Here is a 10,737-nt window from a genome sequence, read left to right as displayed (position 1 = left end):
CCTGTAATTACTCAGTTCCAAACCCTCCAACGGGCTCCCTCTCAGTCAGAGTTGAAGCCTCAGCCTTCCAGTGGCCTGAAAAGTCCTACATGGTCCAGCCTGCATCTTCTCTGGCTTCGTAACTTCCCTTTCCAGTACCCCTTTTGTAAGGTACGGAGTTCGAGTAGGCGAGGTTCAGAAAAAGAATGAGACTGGCACTCTACAGGAACAGATCACCTTCAATGAGGTGAGAAGGGGCAGCAGTGAGATTAGCGAGCTGCTGCACTTATCGAAGAAAAGAGTAAGTATATATAGGCATGTATGTAGAAAGCTACTGTCTTAAGGGGGCCTGTTCTTCTCCAAGCTTGCTGGGAGTAGTTATCTCTTAAATGGCTGGGGCAAGGAGTTCTGGAGATCGGCCAGAGGCTGGGCCACCTTGGAGCTGGGCGTAATCAACCTAATGTCTATTTTTTCTTCGAGTGAGAGAGTTCTTTGTTTTGCCTAGAATGGTGAGGAGGACCTGGAGGGGAGTTTTAACTCCAGGCTACCTTGAGCCATGCAACTTTCCTTCACCTTTGCCTAGTTAGATCCAGACACACAGGGCTCCTTGCCCTTTATGAAACATTAGGGAACATTTAAGAAAATTTATCACACACCACCATGGGAGAAATTGAAGAAGTCCTAAAAATGCAGAGATGTATCACATGCATGTTCTTCAATCATGTCTGATGAGAAGAATTGATACTGTTCAAGGATCAATTTCACCCAAACTCCTCGATAGAGTCCTTCAAAATGCCAGCAAAGATTTTTGCAGAAATTGATGAGCTGATTTCTTAAACAAATCCTTTCTTTCTTTCTTTTGCTCCATTTGGGGAATGTGGAAACTTCATTGTGTCACGCAGGCTCTTTTGTTGCAGTGCACCGACACTCCAGTCACGATGCCCAGGCTCAGTAGTTGCTCCACTGCATATAGGATCTTAGTTCCCTGACCAGAGATTGAAGCGATGTCCCCTGCATTGTGAGGCAGGTTCTTTTTTAAAAGATTCATTTGTTTGCTTGTTTACGTAATTTTGGCTAGGCTGGGTCTTTGCTGCTGCACACGTCAGGTTATTCTAGTTATGGTGAGCCACCTATCTTGATCCTGGCTTGTAACTCATTCAGCCTGGCATTTCTCATGATGTGCTCAGCATATAGATTAAACAAATAGGGTGACAGGAGACAGCCCTGTCATACTCCTTTCTTGATCTTGACCAATCAGTTTTTCCATACAGGGTTCTCTTTTTGACCCACACACAGGATTCTCAGGAGATAGGTAGGATGGTCTGCTATTCCCATCTCTCTAAGAGCTTTCCACAGTTTGTCATGATCCACACAGTCAAAGGCTTTAGCCTAGTCGAAGAAACAGTGTGAAATGATTTTCTGAAACTCTCTTGATTTCTATAAAACACAGTGAATGTTGGTTGGCAATTTGAGGTCTAGTTCCTCTTCCTTTTCTAAACCCAGCTTGGACATCTGGAAGTTCTTGGTTTGCACAATGCTGAAGCCTAGCATGCAAGATTTTAAGCATGACCTTACTAGCATAGGAGATGAGTGCAATTGTCTGATGGTTAGCACATTCTTTGGTACTACCCTTCTTTGCAATTGGGATGAGGACTGACCTTTTCCAGTCCTGTGGTCTTCCAGATTTGCTGACATAATGAATGCAAATCCTTGATGGCATCCTCCTTTAGGGATTTGCAAAGTTCTGCTGGAATTTCATCATGTCCACTAGCTTTTTTAACAGCAGTGCTTCTCGGGCAGCAGAGAAAAGTCAAATTTGCTGACTTCCTCGAGATGGAGACCTGTGCATGGCTGCCCTGGGGAAAATATGGGCTCTGAGGACTGACCCACTTGCCCAGGCTGCTGCCTCCCACTGTCAGGTTCGTTCCCTGTCACACTCTGATATGTGTGACAGACTCATTTTCTTTCACACAGTCTCTCACGTTTACTTTCTCATACTGAGTCGGGTTATCTGTCACATGCACTCTTTCTATAAAATCCTGCGTCACTCTATAATGCTTTTTCCATCACACATATTCTCTCTCACACCTTCTGTCTCTTAGAATGTATCACCGACACTCTGCCACACACTCCCTCTGCCATTGTTTCTTCATCCAAGTCTCTTCCCATCACACGCTGTCCTTTTAAATTCCTGTCCCAATCACACATTCGCCCTGTCACACTCACTCAAAAGCATTCACCTGTCACAGTGGTAAACTCTCTGTGAAACTCATTCTATCATACACTCTCTTCCCTTCATAGTTCTGTCACTGTCTGTGTCACACACATTATTCATCATTGTCATTATCATTATCCTTTGCAGATCTCACCATTCAGACCCAGCTTAAGTCCAGTGCCTTATGGAGCACTGCGGTCATCATAGTTTTGAGAAATGCAGAAACCAAAATGCACAAGACTTTGAGCCGCTGGTGTTGGTGAATGAGTGGGTGTGTGTGATTTGTTTGGAGGAGACCTGCCTCATGGGAGACAGGATACCGACATGGCTAGACTGTCTGAAAACTGACATGATGGATGAACACATGGAAAGCAGTTGAACCAGCAAATGGACCATAGAAAGTGCTCGCCATCACTATGGTCAAAGAGCACAGGTATAGATGTGGAGTGGGCAGAGAGGGGACGCTGGTGAGTCGTGTGGCTTGGCCCCTTGCCCTCGACTCCCACCTTAGTCTAGGAAGACCCTTCTGCGGCATACGTTGGAGAAATCAAAGTTGCATTGTGGAACTAGCTTTAGGCCTTGAGACGGAAAGCTGTTATTTGTATCTTGGTAGCCTATCTGTGCGGAGAAGGAAATGGCAACCCACTCCAGTACTCTTGCCTGGAAAATCCTATGGACAGAGGAGCCTGGTAGGCTGCAGTCCATGGGTTCGCTAAGGGTCGGACAGGACTGAGCGACTTCACTTTCACTTTTCCCTTTCATGCATTGGAGAAGGAAATGGCAACCCACTCCAGTGTTCTTGCCTGGAGAATCCCAGGGACGGGGGAGCCTGGTGGGCTGCCGTCTGTGGGGTCGCACAGAGTCGGACACGACTGAAGCGACTTAGCAGCTTAGCAGCGTATCTGCGGACACTTGGCGGGGTCCATTCCACATGGTCTGGGCCAGCACTCGAGGGGCCCGTGTGCACAGGCTCATCGGGGGCACCTGAAAGGAGTGCGGCTTTGTGAAGTAGCCGAATCCTTCCAGCCCCACGGGGTCTCCATAGCGGCCCATGGGTGGCCGGGCAGGCCAGGCAGTAACCAATCCGATGCGAGGAGCGCCCTGAGGCCTGTCTGCGCAGAGGCAATTTTGGCGTCCTTGCGCAGAAGAGGAGGGACTTCCTGAGGGGCTCAGTCTTTCCGCCCTTCGTGTTGACGTCAGAGGGAGACGTGCGGCAGCCATGCGAACCTCAGGTTTTGGCGCCAGGGGTATAGAGGGCCGAGATGACCAGCACAGCTCCAGAACGCGTCCTTTCCACAGAAGTTCAGGCAGCGCTGACGGTGAGGATGGTCACCGAGCCTCAGAATTCCGGAGTGGGCCTGGCAGGAGAAGAGTGATGATAGAAGCTGCTAGAGCTCATCCCGGGGGTGAATGGGCACCACGCGCCCCAGGACCTGGTGGAGATGTAGCACCCGTGGCTATAAGGCCTACACATAGAGAGGTGGTGCTGTATCCTTTTCAGGGAGCCTTTCTGGGCGGGGTCAGTGGTGTGGTGGAGGGAAACATGCCGGCAGCCTGAGGAAGGGATAGAAGGGAGTACGGGGGCGATCCGGGGCAGCAGGACTGGGCAGCCTGGCAGGAAAGGAGGTTGTCAAGGCCTGAGGAGCCTGGAGGGTGGGGAAGATGGACAGAAGGGTTAGGGAGGCAGCTCAGGGTGGTCTCAGGTTGTGGTCCGGAGGATGGGCATCCTGGGGTAAAAACAGGCCTCTGAGGTGCGAGGAAGCCCGAGATAGCAGAAAATTCAGTAATGGATGGTGCCTTAACTGTGTCTCTCCCAGCACACTCAGAGTGCCTTTTGAATCACCGCTGGAAGCATCCTTGTCTCTCAGGGGTATGGTCCCAGATGCCCAACGCCTCCAAGGAATCATTCGGAAGGACTTTGCAGTGTATGGCAGTGACCTGATTGTGTCAGTTCTAGAAGAGTTTCCCTTGGGGGTGGGGAAGCAGCGGTTGCTGTGGTCTGAGCTCCCTCTTAAGAGTGTTATGATGGAGAAAAACTGAGGGGCTTGGTGTAAAGAGGGGGGTTGGTACCCTGGACCTACAGGAGTGAACTCCCCTTAAAGCTGATTTTCCTTTTCCCCTGCTTTTAGTAGATGGATTGCTGAAGACCTTGCTTCCATCCAAATTGCCATCAACTCGTTCCTCCATGAGCTTTCCCTGGTGATTCAGAACATTCGGAGCCTTGGGATCCCACCTTTCCTAGGCTGAGGAAAGGGGCTGAGGCCCAACCTTGTGTCCCCTACCCGGCAAGGCATAGGGAATTCAAACTAAGAGTAATCGCCACTCTGTTATTTGAGTCTAAGTTTTTGCCTGTCCTGGTCTTTGGTCTCTCTTGGTTCACTTGTTTTGATTCTGTGCTGCTTGAGGAGTGGGATACTTCAGTGTTTATTACAGCAGAAAATAAAACTAAGTCACTTTTTGTGCCTCAGTTTCTTTTTAGCTAATGTGCTTCTGGATTTGAAAAAACTTTATCTTTATTCTCATGTTAGAGGGAATGTTCTGAAATTCAGATATTCCAGTAGGGGTCATTGAAAACAATTTCGGAAAATAAAAATCGAGGCCTATGTTCAGCATTAAATACTGTCAACATTAAGAATATTTTCTAGTTGTACTTGCACAGTAAATTTATAACAGCATGTAACGTTCAGTTCAGTCACTCAGTCATGTCCGACTCTTTGGAACCCAATGGACTGCAGCACACTAGGCCTCCCTGTCTATCACGACCTCCCTGAGCCTGCTCAAACTCATGTCCATTGAGTTGGTGATGCCATCCAACCATTTGATCCTCTGTCGTCCCTTCTTATCGTCTATCAAGTTTAGCATTAAAGATTTTCCTGAATTTTTTTCATTTAATGTACTAGCTTTTCCACTTTCTAAAAGATCTTCAAAAATGTGTTATTGAATCGATGTAAGACGCATCATAATTAATTGTTGGGGACTTCCAAAAGCAGTCCAGTGGTTAAGACTTTGCACTTCCAGTGCAAGGGCTGTAGGTTTAATTCCTGGTAGTGGAACTAAGATCCCACATGCCATGTGGCATGGCGAAAAAATTAAAATTGGGTCTTTAAATAAACATAAAAACAGCAATAATAATGTAATTATTGAACATTTACGTTTACAATTTTTTCATTACTGTGGTTAATGATTCAGTGGAATTCATGTATATAATTCTTTTCATTAATGGTTCTTTCCTTAAAGTATTAATATAGTCTAGCAGTTAGAAATATTGACTTAAATGTTTATTTCTTTTTTAAGACTCTTGATCATAGGGAATTCCCTGGCGGTCCAGTGGTCAGGACTCCAGGCTTCCACTCCAGGAGGCATGGCAGGGAACTAAGATCCCACAAGCCACGAGATGCAGCAAAACAGAACAAAAGACAGAGAGAAACAGACTCTCTTTAAATAAAAAAAAAAAGATTCTTGATCACAATTTCTATTCAGAAAATATACCTGCTACCAGATTTCTTTTTTTCCCAACATCCTTGTCACAATTGGCTTGGTTTCCTACTAAAAATAAAACAAAAAAACCCACAAAACTTAGTTTGCATAAAGAGAGAAAACACCTAGGCACACTAAAATAAGAATTTTGTGGCTGACTGTACTTAAGTCAGTGAAGAAAAGTGCTGGGACAGTTAGTTGAGTGATTGGGCATGGGGAGTTAGCAGTCTCCTAATACATCTTTTATTCTGCAAACTTGCTAAATTCACTGATTAGTTCTTGTCACTATTTTGTGGATTCCATTTGATTTTCTGCATAGACCATCATGTCTGCAGATAGTTTTAATTTTTCCTTTCCAATCGAGATGCCTTTTATCAATTGATTTCTCTCCTCATAATGGTTTGGATATTTCTCATTCTTGGCATACTCTTTTCCTTGGGTGCTAGGTATATTTTTCCCTAGGTATATTCCACAACTTTTCAAAGTGTAATGTTTACTTACTTAGAAACACTTTGATCCTGTTGTGTCTTGCCTTGTGGATTGATCAGTGGGAGTCTGAGACAAGATCCCTCTGAGTACTCTATATGATGTCACCTGAATGAAGAGTTTCTGCTATGGCTCCAGCAGACTCTCTGCCCACGTGCAGGGTTCTCTCCTCCCTCTGCCGCCCTCTCCTGTCTGGTCTGCCGCCTGCCAGCTCCAATAGCCTCAGCTCTGCAATCCCCCCACGACACCCAAGAGGCCGGCTGGAAATGGCCCGGGCAGTCTGTGTAGACAGCAAGCTGGGGCAGCTGCACAGCTCGTCTCTTCCATGTCTCACCTCACAGAGATCACTGCTGATCCTCCTTGGCCTGATGCCCAGGTTTTTCACAGCCTGAGCTTCATATATTTTGGCCTGTTTTAAGGGGATCTTTGAAGCCAGTGGCAGGGCGGATCCAGTCCTGTTCCTCTATATGCGTGAACAGAGTCTGCTGTGACAGAACCCGGAGAGCTCTGCCCCCGTGTGGTGGAGGGAGGCAGCTGCTGCTGCCGGGGATGGTGGCCATGGTCCTGGGAGTGATGGTGATGGAGTATCTCACCCACCAGCACCCAGCAGCTCTAGTGGTTACAGTGATCCTTCCTTTCAAAATGTAAGCCAGATATGTCTCCCCGGTTCAGTTCCCTTCACTGGCTTTACTCTTACTCGGAATATAAGCCAGACGTCCTTATCATGCCCAGAAAGGCCCCACATTCTCATCTGCGAACCCCCATTGCCTCTGCACCTCCTCTGCTGTGCTCACTCTTGCTCACTCCATGCTGACCACACTGGCCTCTTGGCTGCACCCTCAACATTCCAGGTTTTCTGAGGAATTAGTGCTTTTTTTTTAATATATATACCATTTCGCTATAAATTATGTCTCCTTTTTTCACTATTGCAAGGAATAGCACAGGAAACATCTTAATACACGGCTCTTGGCATATTTGTGAGTGTTTCTTTTTTTTAATTTTAAATTAGTTTATTTATCTATTTTTTAACTTTACAATATTGTATTTGTTTTGCCGTACACTGACATAACCCTGTATGTGAGACATCAAAAGAGACACAGATAAATAGAACAGCATTATGGAATTAGTGCTTTTCCATAGTCTGTTCTCCCTGCCTTGACTATGCTCTCAAATATATCTCCTGGCCACCTCCATCATCTCCAAGTCTACCCAAGTCTCCTATTCTCACCCAACTTCCTCCTGTGGCCACCCTCCCCACAGCCTGGTGGGCAGTCAATCCTCTTCATGCTGTTCTTTCCCACACCACTCATCCCCCTCTATAATACAGTATAATTTACAAATTTGTTTTACTTCCTGCTTCTTCCCAATAGAGATAATCACTATTCTGACTTCTATCACCATAGAGTATGAAAATGAATTAAAAGGCCTATTGAAGACCAAAGAAATGGAAATATTTAAAATTTCGAGACAGATATAAAACAATTAGGTTGTGTTCTTTTGCATAAAAGTAAACAGAGGCTAAAACTCATTCAAATAAGAGGTTTTGACCATGACACAAAGACCATGAGAACACAGTGTTGGACAGAAGCCAAACGGCTTTGATCAGACAGAAGGGACACATCCCATGGATTGCCCTGCCTTCCCCATGGAGGTCTCCCAGGAAGCGATGTCCGTGTGTGGTGCCAGAGTGGGGTCAGGTTCACGATCAGCCTCGTGGAGTTCCAGTAACCAGCAGCCTTGATTGGAAAGGCCACCCTGTCCCTTAGGCTCTCCAGGGCCCCATCTGCCGTCAGTGTGGTGCCCGTGTGCACTCTGTCTCAGAAAATAAAAACTAAATTTATAAAAAGAAACGGCACAGTTAAAATAAAGAAATTATAATAAATGCAATTTAAGATCAAAGAAAATAAGGTAGAAAGCGGGAAACTTGGGGAGGTGCCTGGTGGAGTAAAGGAGCCGGAGCTCAAAGGGCCTGGGGCTCAGGTTAGGTTTCCTGGCCCTTGCTTCTCAGGTTAGCCTTGTGGGCCAACATACCCTTCTTTGGATCGGGGACTTGGTCTGGAGTGTCAGGAAAAACCGTTCGTGGTAATCGGCCTGGTCCTTGACCATGGTGAGGAAGTTCTCGTGGCTTCTCCTCCTTTGTCTCAGCACCAGGATTCCCCTTGGCTGTAGGATCTGTGTCTTTGGCCTGGTTCCCCCAAACCCGAGCCCCAGCTACTCCGGTTGTCTCTGCCTTCCATCATGGCCTAGAGACGCTGCTGACCCGGCACCCAGGGCAGCTGGGAGCATCAGCCGTGGGGAGAAGAGAGGTGAGGGCACAAGAGGCCCCTGCTGTGGGAGGCAGGCTGGGTGCTGCTGCCTTTTCATGTCAGTACTGAAGGTCACCTTATCTGTGGTATCTGGCAGGGCCGTTGATTTTACTGTCAACTACTGAGGCTAGTTTCTGACCCAGAAAAAAGACGTGGTTCGGCTGACCAGAAGCAGTGCTTGTTACGGCCACCTGCTGAGCGGCTTGCAGCGAAGTAACATGGATGTGGGGCATTCCTTGTGAGTCAGGTTAGGCCCGTTGTACTTGAAAACAGCAGGGAAGTCTCTTTTCCTCACTCAGCCTTCAAAACGTGTTCCGAGATTTTATCAGAGGTCATTACTTAAAACAAATAAGAGGACACTTAGGTCATGATTCTTCTTTATCACCTTTAATAATCCCAGAAATGAAATAGTAAAAACAGTGAATTTTTCAAAATGGCATGATTTTGTCACATCCACAGGCTCCAGGGGTTGGGACTTCAACATCTTTTTCCGGGGGACGCAATCCAACCCACAGCCACCCTCCACCTCCTCCCACTTCACTCGGAGCACAAGCCCTCAGCATGTGCCCTGAGGCCTCCACATCCAGTCCCCGTCAGCTCTCGGCCCCCTGTCCTGCTGCTCTCCTCTTCGCCCACTCTGCTCCAGCCACACAGGTCTCCCCACGCTCCCAAACCTCTCTCAAGTCTTCACTCCGTCTCTGCTTCACAACAAAGCCGACCCTGACCGCCCGGTTGAAAATGGAAAACCACTCCAGCCAGAGATCTCACCACATTCCCAAAGGCTACCTAGTGTAGTTTTTATTTCATTTCTTGACAGTCTGTCCCGGCTAGACTGGAACCTCCATGGAGGCCTGGAACAGTGTCCCGCAAAAAATGTTCCTTGAGTTACCGAATAAATAAAGCTACTGTAGAAAATGTAATAAAATAGTCTTCTGAGCCAGGAATGGGGAACTACTTCCTAAATATTGTTTTAAGCCCATAACAGATTAATATCAAGAATACACCGATATTTTAAATATTCTGCTGATAATCAAGAAGATAACTGCAATTCCGATTTGTGGAAATGGGGAAAGGATACAAATAGGCTAGTTACAGCGGAGGAAACCCCCAAAGGTCGCAGGATACGGTAGGAGTGGAGATGGGGGCAGCCATAGCAGGGAGCAGTCTGGCATGACTGAATCCAGTGAAGCCTGCACGTCCCTGAACTCCAGCATTTCTGCTCCTGGGAAACTGTGACCAGTCCCCTCAGTGGGGGTGTATGAGGGTGTCCTCTTGGTGTCGCCTGTGGAGGCGGGAGTCAGAGCCACCTAGATGTCCCACCGACTGTCCTTCTGCTCTAATGGCAGACCCTCAGGTGGGTCTGCTTAATTCATGAATTTCCACTTGTGTATGGATGACAGAAGTCAACACGCTAGACCCTTGCTCTGTACGATCTTTGGGCTTTCCTCCCACATGTCTGACCAGAGTGTCCACACCTACTCTCTACATATCCATGAGAATCCGGTTTACTTTCATGCAAACTGGCCTGACACAGTTTTTCTCCAGGGATGATGGTGAAAACCTATTAATATCTGCTAAACCTACAACTAAAACTATAACAACGTCTGCTCAGGGCTCCCCCTTTTTAGCACCCACAGGGAGCTTGGACAGAGAGCTCATTTAGTCATCTGTAAGTAACTGCAATGCTTTACTTCCCACTTGGCTTTCATACAGGATCCCTAGTCCAGCACCGCACTGCCCTTTACTTGGAGAAGCTGGCCTGCTCCCCTCTCCTCCTGTTGATTTTATTTATTTATTTTTGCCTATGCTGGGCCTTCCTTGCTGCAAACAGGCTTTCTCCAGTTGTAGGGAGTGGGGGCTGTGCTCTCATCATGTTGACTTTATTCGTATACTTTTGCCGGTGCTTGTCTTCATTGATGAACACGGGCTTTCTCTAGTTGTGGCGAGCGGTGTCTACACTCTAGTTGCTGAGCACAGGCTTCTCGTCGCCGTCACTTTTCTTATTGCAGAACATGGGCTCTAGAGCACAGACTCAGTTGCTCTGTGGCATGTTGGATCTTCCAGGACCGGGCATTGAAGCAGTGTTCCTTGCATTGGCAGGTGGATCCCCATCCACTGAACCCCCAGGGAAGTCCTCCTCATGTTTTATCTTGCTCCATCCTGAACTGTAACCACTTCTCTAACCTCTGCTTTCTCCTGGATTAAAATTACATGTGTATGTGTGTGGGGGGGAGAATCGTGTCTGACTCTTTGCGACCCATGGACTGTAGCCCA

The 10,737-nt window shown here is 47.2% G+C and overlaps 1 long non-coding RNA gene across 2 annotated transcripts; it reads left to right on the top strand.

Moving 5' to 3' along the window:
* The first annotated feature begins 3,392 nt into the window (after positions 1–3,392).
* On the top strand, positions 3,393–4,661 carry LOC145536563 (uncharacterized). Of its 2 annotated transcripts, none has more exons than XR_014075898.1 (3): positions 3,393–3,682; positions 4,012–4,119; positions 4,324–4,661. It is a non-coding gene; the product is annotated as an uncharacterized LOC145536563 (long non-coding RNA). The 2 variants fall into 2 exon arrangements; XR_014075897.1 differs by having other exon boundaries at positions 4,012–4,140.
* Positions 4,662–10,737: the final 6,076 nt, after the last annotated feature.

Source organism: Giraffa tippelskirchi, chromosome X (assembly GCF_054371585.1).
Source record: "Giraffa tippelskirchi isolate mGirTip1 chromosome X, T2T-mGirTip1v1.2.pri, whole genome shotgun sequence".
NCBI lineage: Eukaryota > Metazoa > Chordata > Mammalia > Artiodactyla > Giraffidae > Giraffa > Giraffa tippelskirchi.
The sequence above is the reverse complement of the archived record's forward strand: the minus strand, read 5'-3'. Positions and strand labels throughout refer to the sequence as shown.